Source organism: Pongo pygmaeus, chromosome 10, assembly GCF_028885625.2.
Source record: "Pongo pygmaeus isolate AG05252 chromosome 10, NHGRI_mPonPyg2-v2.0_pri, whole genome shotgun sequence".
Classification (NCBI taxonomy): Eukaryota; Metazoa; Chordata; class Mammalia; order Primates; family Hominidae; genus Pongo; species Pongo pygmaeus.
The window spans coordinates 25,488,629-25,502,129 of NC_072383.2; the positions used below are offsets into that span (position 1 = coordinate 25,488,629).

Genomic DNA, 13,501 nt, shown 5'->3' on the forward strand with positions numbered 1-13,501 from the left:
GTTAAGAGATTTATGTCATCTACCTCCTCATCCTCTGAGGCATTAGAGTTTGCAACTCCTTAGACAGAAGTCCTCAATTAATGTTTATTGAGTTGCTTGATCTCAGTGTATTCTGGCTTCCTTCCCTACCAAATACCTAAATATTTAACATACATCTCTTTAGAAAGAGCAGCTTGCGTAAAGCAATGATTTACATATTTAAAATCTAAGTTATAAGGTAAAATGTGTAGTTTAAAAAATTATCCAACCTAATGTGCACCTCCTTCCTCCACTTCATCACAGAGGTCATCCACAGTTACTGGAGAAGTTCAGAGCAGGAAGGTGTCCCTTGGGACTGACCACTAATGCCAACTCCCAGAGGGTGGGAGGCATTCTTACTTGGAGAGACTAGACTGATGACCTTGAGAGGACCATTTCACCCTTGAGTTTCTATGAAATCATTGGAATTTAAAATAAAGTACTAAAAAGAACTTTAAGAAACCATCAAGGACATCCCCCTGCCTGTTAGAATATTTTTATATCTCCAGGTTCAATGTTGAAGTGTGAAAGCTTTAGCTGTAAGAGAAATTGATGGGTTAGAGGGCAAGAAAGCTTAGGGGGAGAGAAGAGAGAGGAAAAGAAGAATCTGAGGATAAAGGAATTTATGCCCTCCCAATTAACCTTACCAAGGACCTCAAAATTCCCAAGGCAACCTTGATTCTACCTTTCTTTCTTTTGTTTTCAAATATGGAATTTTCCCCAGGCCTAATGTTAGAACTGAGCATATTCTTCCTTTGATTTATGAGAACATTCAGGGAATATAAGGTCATGAAAGTTAGCAAACCAGCTGGCTTCAATGCAAAGTAATTAAATAGAAAGTCTTAAAAACTTAAAATCCTTACTAGACTTGTTTCAGAAGAATGTTAAATCTATTTTCCTTTGCATTTAAAGTACCCTCTTCTTATATTTTTAAAATATTTATTCTAGATTTACATTAACCTTTCTCTGATGACAGGAGTGGACCTAATTCAGAAAATCTATCAAAGAGCAGAAATTAGAGCTCTGCATTTGTGGTTAAAACTACTGGTGGACAACCACATTTCAGGAAATACATGGTTAAAGCAATTAGATAACCATAAATGCCTGTTAGTTCAGAAAAGCAAAGTTAAATGCTAGAATTTTTTTTCCTTAAAAAAAAGGCACTATGTTTTGAAATAATAAAAAAATCTAACTGATTTCTTAAGTTGAGCAAAAGTGCATGCTGAAGTGGTTACACTCTACTCATGAAAGCAATCTAGTCAGAGTGGCATTAAGATGTAGGTTTATAAGCTAACCATAGCTTAATACTTAGGTAAAATACCTACACCAAGTATTGAGCTTGTTTATTTATTTTTCAACTCCTTTTATACTATGCTTAACTATCCTTAAAGTGTACTTAGTAATATTTTATAGACCAAGAGAGCCTCTCCAGTTCTAGGTGCTGCAATTCCTTTGTAATATACCTATTTAGACGTTCATGGTTAGTAATTAACAGAAATGATGGCTTGAAACAATTCTCTTGCAGGTGTGATCCTGGGCACATTCACACAAGCAAATCACTCCTACATCCATCAGCTAGGAAAGAGAGCCAATTTCTGGTAAATGGACATGATAGCCAATTAAAGGAAACTAACTGGTAGCAAGCTTAGATGACAAAACAAGAGCCAATTTTCTGTGACTTTTGCTTGCAGTACCAAGGCACGCTTTAATAGAGTGGCTTCAGGTGTTGATACTCCACAGCGTCTACATCTCTCTGATTCAGCATGACATAATAGCTCTTTCATTTTTGAAGGCCGAATGTCTCCATTTTCTTGTATACTATAGATATCCAAGAGCAAAGAGAGTTGCCACGTTACATTTCTCCAAATAAAACCATAGGGTAGTCAAATTAATCTAATTATCTGTGACCCAATTTGCTAGTACTGCTAAAAGCAATGGTAGAGAGGGCTTCTCTAGAGCTATACTCTGTTTCTTCATTCATTCTCTTGTTTTATTAATTTCCCACCAAAAATGCACCTGCTTAAGTATTCCGTGAATAAACGAACTATTGAAAAAGCGTGCTCTGTCTACCGGCATTTGGAAAATCTAATGAGGAGAGAATAGAAATTGTCTTGAGTTTCTATTAAGGTCTGAACAATTCTAAAGTGATCCAGCATCATCTTTACATTTAGCAATCCCACTTAAGCAAGCAACTCTCAGGTGATTAATAAAACAGGTTAAACTACTGGCTCATCAGAGATCAGACATATCACTTGCACCTTCTTCCATGAAATTACATGCTGTGTGAATTTTCTACTTGCTTCTTTCTTATCTCACTTTTATTCCTCACCCTTGACAGTATCCACTCTGGTCTCTGCCTCACAGATACAAACATGTGGCAGATTAAGGCATTTAAAAAAAATAGCTTTGCATTCTATAGTAACAGAGATGCACAAGTATTTACAAGAATCGCTTTCATTCTATTTTTTCCACTTAAGAATTTACATTGACCCTCCATCTTTGGAAGCAAAAGACTTAATCCAAAAACCCCTGGTTTTTAAAAATTTCTTCTTCAATGCACTGTCATTCTGAACTTTCAATATCTGTAATGAGTATAACTATATGCTTGGAATGCACCCTTCCATATAATGGTATTACAACTAAATTTTTATTTGGTTTATGTTTATGGTAATAATAACCAATTTTTTTTCACGACATAGGTTAAAAGTCTGCAGCCTCTAATTTGACAGGAACTCTATTATCACTTTCTGCAAAATTAGACAGGAAAGAATATTAAGACATCTAAAATCTGACACAAATAGAAATCACTTTCTCTCACTCTCTCTTCTTAAAAAAAAAAAAAAGATGATTATATGCTGTTTGACATCCTATTTTCAGGCCAACCAAGGGGATACAGAGCCTCACACCTCATTTATCCCACCAAATATGTCCACTGCAAGAATGCATTGATATTTGAATATGCTGAGCTTCCTTAGATAGTGGATCAAGTTAGCTTTATCTTCTTGATGGTCTGTCTCATCCATGTAGCCCCCTTTGTTAGAACATAAAATACCTTCCCTGCAGGGTCCCAGCCCACAGAGTTAATCCATTGCACAGGAGAAACACATAGTCCTCAAACAGATGATCAGCTAATTAAAAATGGGTGAACATCATTGACGCAGGAAGAGTTCCTCTATTTGAAACTGGAACAGAACCTGAACAGAATCTTTTCTTAAAGTTCCAAAGTGGCTGATTTTCTAGGTGGCTTGTATAACTATTATTTTTTAGATGTCTCATACTGTATGTAAGCACTTTTTGTTCTGGACATAACTACAAATGAAACTCCAAGAGTCATGGCTGTTGATAATGGTGCCTTTGAAGAGATGTGTATGAGAGAGATCCCTTAGAAACAGCATAAAAAGTCTGTCCTTCTGTAAAGTTCAGCCAAGATTTCATAGCAGCGTATGTTGATTAATTTCACTTTGGAGAATGCATTCATGGAGCGCATGCTCAAAATAACACTTCTAACTATGTGCAGAGATTTTGAAGTTTAGCATTTCCCCAAACATCCCTGAAAGTGATAGCATTCCAATGAAGACTGGTAGTCAGCTGAGTATGAGTCAATGACCCTGAGATACTAGGAAACTTTCTAGACTCACTCAGTAGAGGCTGTGCTGTGCCCCTGGATGTCCCTCCAGGACCAAGGCCCTCCTTCCAGCTGCCGGGAGGTCTGACTGCTGATCACTCCCAAGCGATTCTTCCCCAGAACTGCCCACAGTAGAATGACTGTCCTACAAAGCGTCTAGGAGTAGAGAGGCCCAGTATCCTTACCTCAGCTACGAACAGCTCTGCGAGGCCATGCAGCCCAAAGCTCCCCATGGATTAGCTGAGCGCTGAGCTGTGGCTGCATCTCAGTCGGCTTCCTCCCTCTGCCTGGTACTGGAGAGCAGAGCCGAAAGTATTACTCCTCACAGGTGTTAATCCTGAGAGCACTTGCAATCTCTAACTCAGCACCTCAGGAAACCCAGCCCAAGAGACTTTACAATGAGAGTGGCTGGAGGGCAACATAGAGATACTGTAATTCAACTTTTCCTCTTTTGTAAAAAATAAAGAAACCTCAGCCAAGAACAGTTAAACAATTTCCGCCAAATCAAAATCTAGTTAGTCCCAGGACCAGAGCCTCTATTTCTGGACTTACAGGTGGGTGTTCCTTTATTAGAAATTGTTTTCTCCAAGGAACTTTTAAGTAAACGTCACCTAACAAAATCACATTTGAGCTTAAATCTGGCCAAGTAACAGTTAACATTCCATCTCTATTCAGGGTCCCATGTGCCATATCATATTTCCAGAAACTCTACTAAGGAAGAAGGGTCAGAATGCATTAGAGAGATTTAAGGGATCAGGGTGGTTGAGGTGGAACTAACTTTCTTCTGCATGTCTACCGACTATGCCAGGATCTTTACATGTTATCTTATTTAGCCTTCACAGCAACTCAGTGAAGGGAATATGCCTATTCTTACTAAACAAATGAAGGAACTGAGGTTCAGTTAGGTCATGTGGGAACTGACCACAGAGCCCTTGATGTGTCCATTCGCCCAAGCACCTCACTGGGACTCCAAATAAACATTCGCTATCTCCCTTGGCTCACCAAGTTTGCAAATGTGAAAGCTTCATTATCATTTACCTTCCTGAGTCTCACTAATTAAAGACAGCTTCGCCACGTAATATACCTGTTAACTTGACTCGTTATAAATAAAAATCAACAATGCTACACTTTCCAGAGTGTGATTAGCATTTTTGATTTCATAGTGCCAAAATAAATCATTTACTTTGAAAGATCAGTAAACCTAAAACACATTCTTACGGCTGTGTAGCCAGTATAAAAAATTTACAATGTCATCCCTTAACTAGGCACTTAAGAAATCATTTGGCAGTTTACTTTTTGCCAAATGCCATACATTGTTTTAATGTCAGATAGGAAGCAAAAGTTATTTATAGATTGAAATATAACACTATTAAAGCTCAATCTTATATACGGTAACACATTCCAAATAGAGTTCTCAACACTACATTTTAAAGCGCAAATCACTGTATTCAATACCAGCATATGAATATCATCTTCTTAATAGAGTACCAGATGTGTGACTAAGACTCCAAAAGAGGTGACAGTTAAAAGAAAAATCTAATAATGTCAATGGTGTATTTTTTACCTTAACTTGAAAATTAATTTTTGTGACTAAACTTTTAAAACCTGTTTTTTTTTTTTTTTAATATATATGTCTGTGAATCATAGTAGGCCAGTCAACAGGAAGCCACAGTTAAATGTGAGTTTCCAACAATGGATGTTGCTTTTACCAATGCTAGGCTTTGACATTTTAGTTAATGTAAGTAATTTTTTAAGAGATTAGCATTTCTTATTTGGGCATACAGACACAACATTTTTAGCCTTGTGGGACTGTGTTTTCATAGTAAGATAAGCCTTTGGATAATTTCCCTTTGGGGAAATTCTAGTATTTGTAGTTTTATGAGCACCAATTGTTATACTTTAGTTATAACAAGGCAGCTTCTGGATTCTATAAATAAAAGAATTTCCCAATATCAGACAATTTTTAAATAAATAAGCAAAAATGGAAAACAATTTTAATGCAAACTGATTATTGCCCCAAAAGTGAAGGAGCTGTCTCCATTCTTGCATAAACACACAGAACAATGTTCTATTTATTTCCAACACATAGCATGACTACCACTGGTTTTGAGGGCTATCGCTGGTTTTACTTTATAGGCTTAAAAATTAGTGGGCATTATAGATAAGGGAAGATGAGATAAAATAAAACGTAAAATACTAAGAATGTTCTCTCAACTCAGATTACTATTTTCCATTTTTATTCTATAAGGAAATCAGTTCCTTCCTAAATAGGGATGTGAGATAAAATACAGGACACTCAAGTAAATTTGAATTGCAGGTAAACTATTTTTTTTTAGTATAAGTATGTCCCAAGCAATATTTGTATTGTGCATGTGAATCACCTGAATATCTTGTTAAAATGCATGTTCTGATTCAGCAAGCCTGGGATGGCGCCTCAGTGTCTGTTTTTTTAAATTTGTTAAATCTGGCAACGTATCCTAAATTATTTTTAAATGAAGAAACTGCTGAAGAGAGTATTATTAAATGTTTATTTGTGGACTAATATTTGACATTAATGCATAAAATGATGAATTGTTTTTTTACTTATACATTTGGTTCAGTGTCTTCTCTAAAAACTCCAGAATGATTGAAAAAATTAAAACCCTGAGTAGACTTTTGAAAGTATTATTTATGACATTATCATCTATGGGCATTTTTTTTCTTCATCTTCCAGGGTCCATTCTCTACTCAGTCATGTTCAACGTGAGCTGAACGCCAAAATCAGCTGGAGAGCTTCTTAAAAATCCTGATATCCGGCCACATTCCACTTAATTAAAGACAAATCTCTGCGGGGTAGGATGGGACCCAGATATAGATGTTTTTAATTTTCCCAAGTGATTCCAATTGCAGCCAAGATTGGAAACCTGCCCTTATCCTTACTAAACAAAGTGTGGTCTGGGAACCAGCAACATCAGCCTCAGTTAGCAACTCATTAGTAACACAGAATCTCAGACCCCACCCTAGGCCTTTTGAATCAGAACCTGAATTTTAACAACATCTCCAGGTGATTCATATGCACATTATAATTTGGCAAACACTTCTCTAAATCATTTAGAGATAACAACTAAATGAAGCCATGTTTATGACTTTCACGTTATTAACTGGAATTCTAGAACATTCCAAGATAGTAAAACTTGTGTAGGTAAATACAATCACTATAGAAGAGACCAAAAGAAATTGTCAGTACTCTCCCACTGCAATCACTTTAGACTTTTAACAGAAATAAGATGCACTACCCAAAAAGACACTGCTGGTATCAATTCTCAAAGGACAGCACACCTGATCCCGACCAAAACTCTATAAGCCAAGAAGTCAACATCCAAATAGGGATGATTGTTTCCTTTCCCCCTCTCCCTGATCCCAATTCCAGTCACTAAAGCTACCTTTCTTACAGGAATATAAAGTTACTATGCCCCGCTTAAGGTCCTTTGTCACAAAGTGCTGGTTTATCTGTAGTGACTTGCTGGTATGTTTTCCAAGCCATGAATTTGCAGGTTTCTTGCGCATGCTCCATCAAGTGATGGAGTGCTCTTTCTGAATGACGGTCCATTCAAAGAAACCTGACAAGGTAACCTAGACACACCAGAATCAAGCATTCACATCAAAGCTCAAAGCTAGGTGCTATGATGTGTAGCTAGGTGCTATGATGATCCGGAAGCCTTCCTGTCAACTTAAGTTTCCACGTATAACTGGAGTTTTATTTGCAATCAATTTCTTGTGCTAAATAATGTCCCCTGCTTCTCCAGTTAAATATAAGTATGACAATCCTAAGAAGTTATCCCATTTATTTTCTTAAATCTTAGTGTTGAATTAATTTATCAATTTTTTCAATCTAAAAGGAGAGATGAATTCTGGGTTCCTGGAGACATTAAGAATCAGGGAAGGGAATAAAGAAAGAAACCGACAGGAGTATACAGGGTACCAAAGGAAAACTGTCTACTGTATCATTTTACTTTCAAATGACCTGTATTAATACCTAAAGATGACACTTCCAATCCATATGAACAAGAATAATGCTTCATACTTGTATAATTATCTTGTATTTTTTCTAATTTATTTGAACTTAAAAGAACTATTTTGGTAGAGAGTGGCCAGCTGCTGAGTTTAAAAAAATATATTTCAGGGAAACATTAAGACATATTAATTTTTAGTTATCATACATTATATATCATACCTTACAATAGTGTGGAGCTGAAGCAGAGAAAAATTGATATGTATAGAGTGAATCTGGTGAATAAAGATTTCTGAGCATATTTTCAGTTTTATTATAGTTCATGAAGTGAGCAAGAAAAAATTGTGTCTGCATCAATGTAGTGAAGGAGTTTCTCATCTCCAAAGCCTATCTGTATTGATATCAGAAAAGGGTAGGGGTGCAAAATGACAGCAGCTAGCCTGCCCTTTCACCTTCCTAACAGTGCTGGTGGCAGCAACGAAGCTTAATCAATGCAATGGGAGTGACATTTTGCAGTCAAATCAAATTAAATGGAAATGAAAGGAAAATCTGAGGTCCAACCTAAAGGCTGTCCCTCTTACCACTGAGGTCATCTCCATGGCAACTAAATGCTACAAATGTGTAGAGTAAATCCTTAACAAATCTGCAGAAAGCATGTCCAATTGAATATGATAGTGTCTGTCACTGTATTTTGTAGCTTTCTAAAAGCTTACACTAGAAGTAACAAAAAGGACTTCAGCCAGCAAGTAAGCAGAACAGCACACTTAATCTGACCACTACTAAATGACAGAGACGCTCAACTTCTGAAAGAATAAACTTGAAGTAAGTGAGCAACTTAAAGACAGACCCAGTTAAGTGGATTAGGTTCAAACTACAATGTTTTCCAGAATTGTTTTTACTTGGACTTACTCAGTTTAGAAATCTCCCAGGTCCCTGTAAAAGCATTTTCACATCATGAGGAATAATTTGTATGGGATTACATCAGACCATTCCATTATCTTCTCTCGAGCACTCCCTCGGAGATGCATTTCCCCCTCTTTTTGACGGTGTGTTAACAGCAGATGGATTTTAGGGTTGTAAGAATGCAGCACTGTAGTGGTAAAAAACAAGAAAGCAGCAGTGGTAATAGCTCCTTTGTGGTAGTTTCCTCCACAGAGACTCTTCCAGAAAACCTGAACTCATCCCTGTAATGTTCCCACATATATTACTGTACCACATGGTCAGTCCAAACTGACTTTGGTAACTTAGAATTGGTTTGCTCTTGTAGACCATATTTTGTTGGATAAAGCAAATTCATATCACCAAATGTACTTCCCCTATAACTGAATAATCAATAGATTCTTGCTGTCCCCAAACAGCATAAATTGTCACATATTTATGTATGTTTGGCCTGAGATTTCGGTGCCCTCTACTAAGTGACAACACATTTACAGAAGGAAAAATAGAGATGAAACTCTAGGTATGCTGGGTTTTCACATTGATACATTCTGAATTTGTTGTATAAACTGTTCAACAGGAAACATTATTTTGTAGGAGGATCTATTGTACTGTTTGACATGTTTCAAGCTGGTCATTTAATTAAGTCAGAAAAGTGGCCACTATGATTCTAGTTTTGAACACAGTGAATTTGGATGTTGCTAGTGATGCTGTTACTGTGCAGTATGAAAGATACCAATGGATCTACACCTTAGATAAGAGAAATGGGAGGATGACAATTGATATGAAGGGACGGTTTTTGCCCAAATGCATAAAACCATGGGTCATCATGTCATTGCATATTATATTCTATCTCTGTTAAAATAGCAATACACACTAATGAATTAATTTCCTAGAAGAAATAGCTGCTTTCTGAATGGAGGTAAAAACAGCAACATTGTTACCTGAAGATAACAATAGTCCTTTACCATATACAAGCCACATATTATTATCTTTTTTAAGTAGCACTAGTTTACTTTGTCTTGGGTATTATGTCTAGTAATTTTTCAAACTTTATGTAATAATAGTAATAAAACCTAACCTTCATTGAACACTTACTCTGGCAGTTATGATAGCCAAGTAAAATAAAAACCTGTTGTTCTTTGAGACATCTTTCTCTTGAATAGCTTCAATGCTTTAAAGTTTATAATAACTACAAAGCGATTTTGTTTCATATTATCATCTCTATAAAATTATACTTCAGTTTAATATAATGGCATATTCCCTGGTCTTAGAGACTCTAATCCCAGCTCAGTTATTAATTAATAGCACTTTGGGTTACATCATTTACCTCCATCTTCCCAATATTCTCCACTGCAAACTGAAGCTAATTCTACTGGCCATTCTTACCGCACAGGATTATCTGAGGATGCTGTGATACAATGTACAATCATGCATCACTAACAACAGGGATGCATTCTGAGAAAGGCGTCATTAGGAAATTTCATCCTTGTGTGAACATCACAGTGTACTTACACAAACCTAGATGGTATAGTCTCTTACATACCTAAGCTATATGGTACAGCCTATTACTCCCAGCCTATAAACCTGTACGGCCCGTTACTGTACTGAATACTGTAGGCAATTGCAACACAATGGCAGGTGTGTATCTAAACATAAATGAACATAGAAAAGGTACAGTAAAAATATAGTATTATAATCTTATGGGACCACCATCCTATATATGCAGTCTTTCCTTAAGAAAACGTCATTATGCAGTATATGGCTGTATTTGGAAGAGCTCTGGAAAGTCTCCAACAATATACCTGATATTATTGTCATGTTATTATATTGAAAAGATTTATTGTTACTCTTTCAGGCAAACTATTTTTGTAATGTCAAGAATAGAGCTAAAGACTCATATTTAAATTCTGATAATATAGTAAGCCTAGGCTAATAGGAAAACTTCAGTTTTCCTACCTCTGCTTTTCTAATCCCTAGTAAAAACTAATCTCTTTTACCAATTCTGTGTATAAAATTTGATTATAAATATAATGAACTAAATGAACACCCTGCAATTTGCTTTTCTAAAATCCTTACTTGGTATCAGGCTATTTCCTTAGGATGTGCTTCTATTCCTAAAGAGTCAAATGTTAGAAGAGAAGAAAATAGTGTTATTTCGATTTATGAATGCTGAATTCAGATAAATTTTAATTGTACTAGACTTTGTCGGTAATTTAAATGAGACAATGTATTAAACAGGACTCTCCCCACCTCCTACTTAGAGTGGTTTTCTCCTGTGACTACTGCATTATACATTTCAAGCCTCATTTGTTGGTGGGGTGCCATGGCTCCTGCCAGTAATCCCAGCACTTTGGGAGGCCAAGGCAGGAGGATTGCTTGAACCCAGGAGTTTGAGACCAGCCTGGGTAACACAGTGAGACTCTGTCTCTACAAAAAAAATTTAAAAATTAGCTGGGCATGGTGGTGCATTCTGTAGTCCCAGCTACTCAGGCAGGAGGCTCACTTGAGCCCAGGATGTCAGGCTGCAGTGAGCCATGATCATGCCACTGCACTCCAGCCTGGGTGACATAGTGAGACCTTGTTTCAAAAAAAGAAAAAAAAAAAAGCTTATCTGTTTTCTCTTTAAAATTTTTGCCCTAACTTTATAGAAAGAAACATTTGGGGCAATTGAAGGTATTTTATTAACTACAGAGTCTAAGTTTCAGTATTTTAATTGCTACTCTCCATGTACAGCTAAGTTCGAAAGCAAAGACAGGAAGACCTGCCTTGGATGCTCACAAATCACACACTATCAAGGAAACAGAATGACAAGACCTAAAAGTTACTATGTCATATTTACTTTGGAAATTGCCATTATAACGGAAATACAGTTAGACAGCCCAGTTTTAAATTTCTAAATGCTTACAGATTTTATCTAACTAATAAACCTGTGGCTTCATAAACCCACAAAGCTCCTGTGACACTATCTTATTTGAAAAGGGGGTGAGTTTGCCAGGTGTAAGGAAGCAGATGCGATCTACAGATTGGTGAACCGCAAAATGCCTATCTATTTTCAAAGATTATAGGGAGAGCACTGGTGCCATTGGTTAAGATAGCAAATTGATTTCTTCAATAAACTAGTGCTCTCATTCACTCACCACAATTTTCTAAAATTGCCCTTTTGATCTGAAGCTTCCAATCCTAGTCAGACGTAATTTTTTATTTTGGAACACTGAGATCTATACCCTTGAGCTATTTTTTCCTTACATGACCAGAAACACAAACCTTTCTCTCCTCATTCACTCCACTGAAATTGAAGACTTCTCTTTGAATTGGCTTCCATGTTTATTGGCTTTATTTGGCAAAATAAACAAAATTTTTAACAACTAATCTAAAATTTCCTAAGTTTAAAACTTTGCTGACAAATAGGGGTTACCTACCGAGCAGTCAGTCGTGTATTAATTAGGGACTACTCTAGATAGGATGTTTAAATTTTTAGCTTCCCTCTGATGGAATTTGGAATCTGTACCCTGGGAAATAATGGAAAATTAGTATTTGCAAAAATATACCTAAGTATGTGTGTTTATGTATGTTTATATGATGTGTGCATGTAAGTATGTGTACACACACCTACACACACACACACTGATATTCAGTGTTTTGAAATGTGAAGCTTGTGTTTGTATTGTTTTCCCTTTCACTACCACTACTTCTAGTGAGAGTTAATGTTTTTTTCGGGTGTTTTTTGAGACGGAGTCTCGCTCTGTCGCCCAGGCTGGAGTGCAGTGGCGCGATCTCGGCTCACTGCAAGCTCCGCCTCCGGGGTTCACGCCGCCTCCCGGGTTCACGCTATTCTCTTGCCTCAGCCTCCCGAGTAGCTGGGACTACAGGTGCCCACCACCACGCCCGGCTAATTTTTTTGTATTTTTAGTAGAGATGGAGTTTCACCGTGTTAGCCAGGATGGTCTCAATCTCCTGACCTCGTGATCCACCCGCCTCGGCCTCCCAAAGTGCTGGGATTACAGGTATAAGCCACCGCGCCCGGCCTTGGGAGTTAATGTTTTTTGAGAAGTTACTATGTGCACGCACTCTTTTAATCACTTTACATGTATTAATAAAAATCCTACGAGATAGAAACTAATAGTAGCCCCACTTTCCAGATGAGGAAACTCAGGTATAAAGAGTTTAAATCATTTGTCCAAGCCCTACAGTTATTACATAGTAAGAAGGGCTAGTAATGTCGGCACTTTCAAAGGGAACCATGTTAACATGATCACTGTAATGAGGAGTATGGAAAAGCTCCTTTTCTGACTTTCTAGTTGAGTAGGCATTTAGGTTGTAGAACTCCACTAACAAGTCCAGGATAGCTGCAGGAGCAGCAGTAATGATAGTGATGCTGAGAGAATGGATGGTGATAGTGCTCATCGGGATGATGACAGAGATGATGACAATGATGTTATCTATCATTAAGTGAGTACCATGTGCCTGTAATTGTGTGAAGGGCTTTATCTCTCATTTCATGTTACACAACTCTGTGAGGCAGGTACTACCTTCATCTTTCTCTCACAGATGGGAAAACTGAAGTTCAGATGAACTGAACAGCTAACCCAAAACCACACAACTAATAAATGACATAGAGAGAATTAAACACAAACTCTCCAACTCCAGTACTATCATTCCTAATCGTTACAATGTTTTGCCTTCAAATTAATCTTAATAGCGAACATTTACTGAGCATTTATTATGTGCCCAACATTGTTCCAAGTGCCTTTACACATTATTTTCTCAACTACAACTATGAAGTAAGTTGTATTATATGCAATTTAAGAGATGCATTTATTCATTCAATCAACCATTTTATTAAGCAGTCCAGGTTCTGTTTTGGATGCTGAAAATTGAAGAGTGAGGAAAAACAGGCTTTGTTCCTGCCTTCGTAGTGCTTGCAAACA

The 13,501-nt window shown here is 37.0% G+C and overlaps 1 protein-coding gene across 6 annotated transcripts in view; it reads right to left on the minus strand.

Annotated features, from left to right (window-relative positions):
- Positions 1-13,501, minus strand: part of SOX5 (SRY-box transcription factor 5) — a 1,038,078-nt gene that overhangs the window by 926,742 nt on the left and 97,835 nt on the right. For 2 of the 6 annotated variants that reach the window (XM_054445330.2, XM_054445326.2), the window contains exon 2: positions 8,544-8,724. The exons of the other annotated variants lie outside the window; for them this stretch is intronic. The gene's annotated coding sequence lies outside the window, so the exon portion shown is untranslated. The remainder of the gene's footprint in view (positions 1-8,543; positions 8,725-13,501) is intronic. 6 annotated transcript variants of the gene reach the window in all.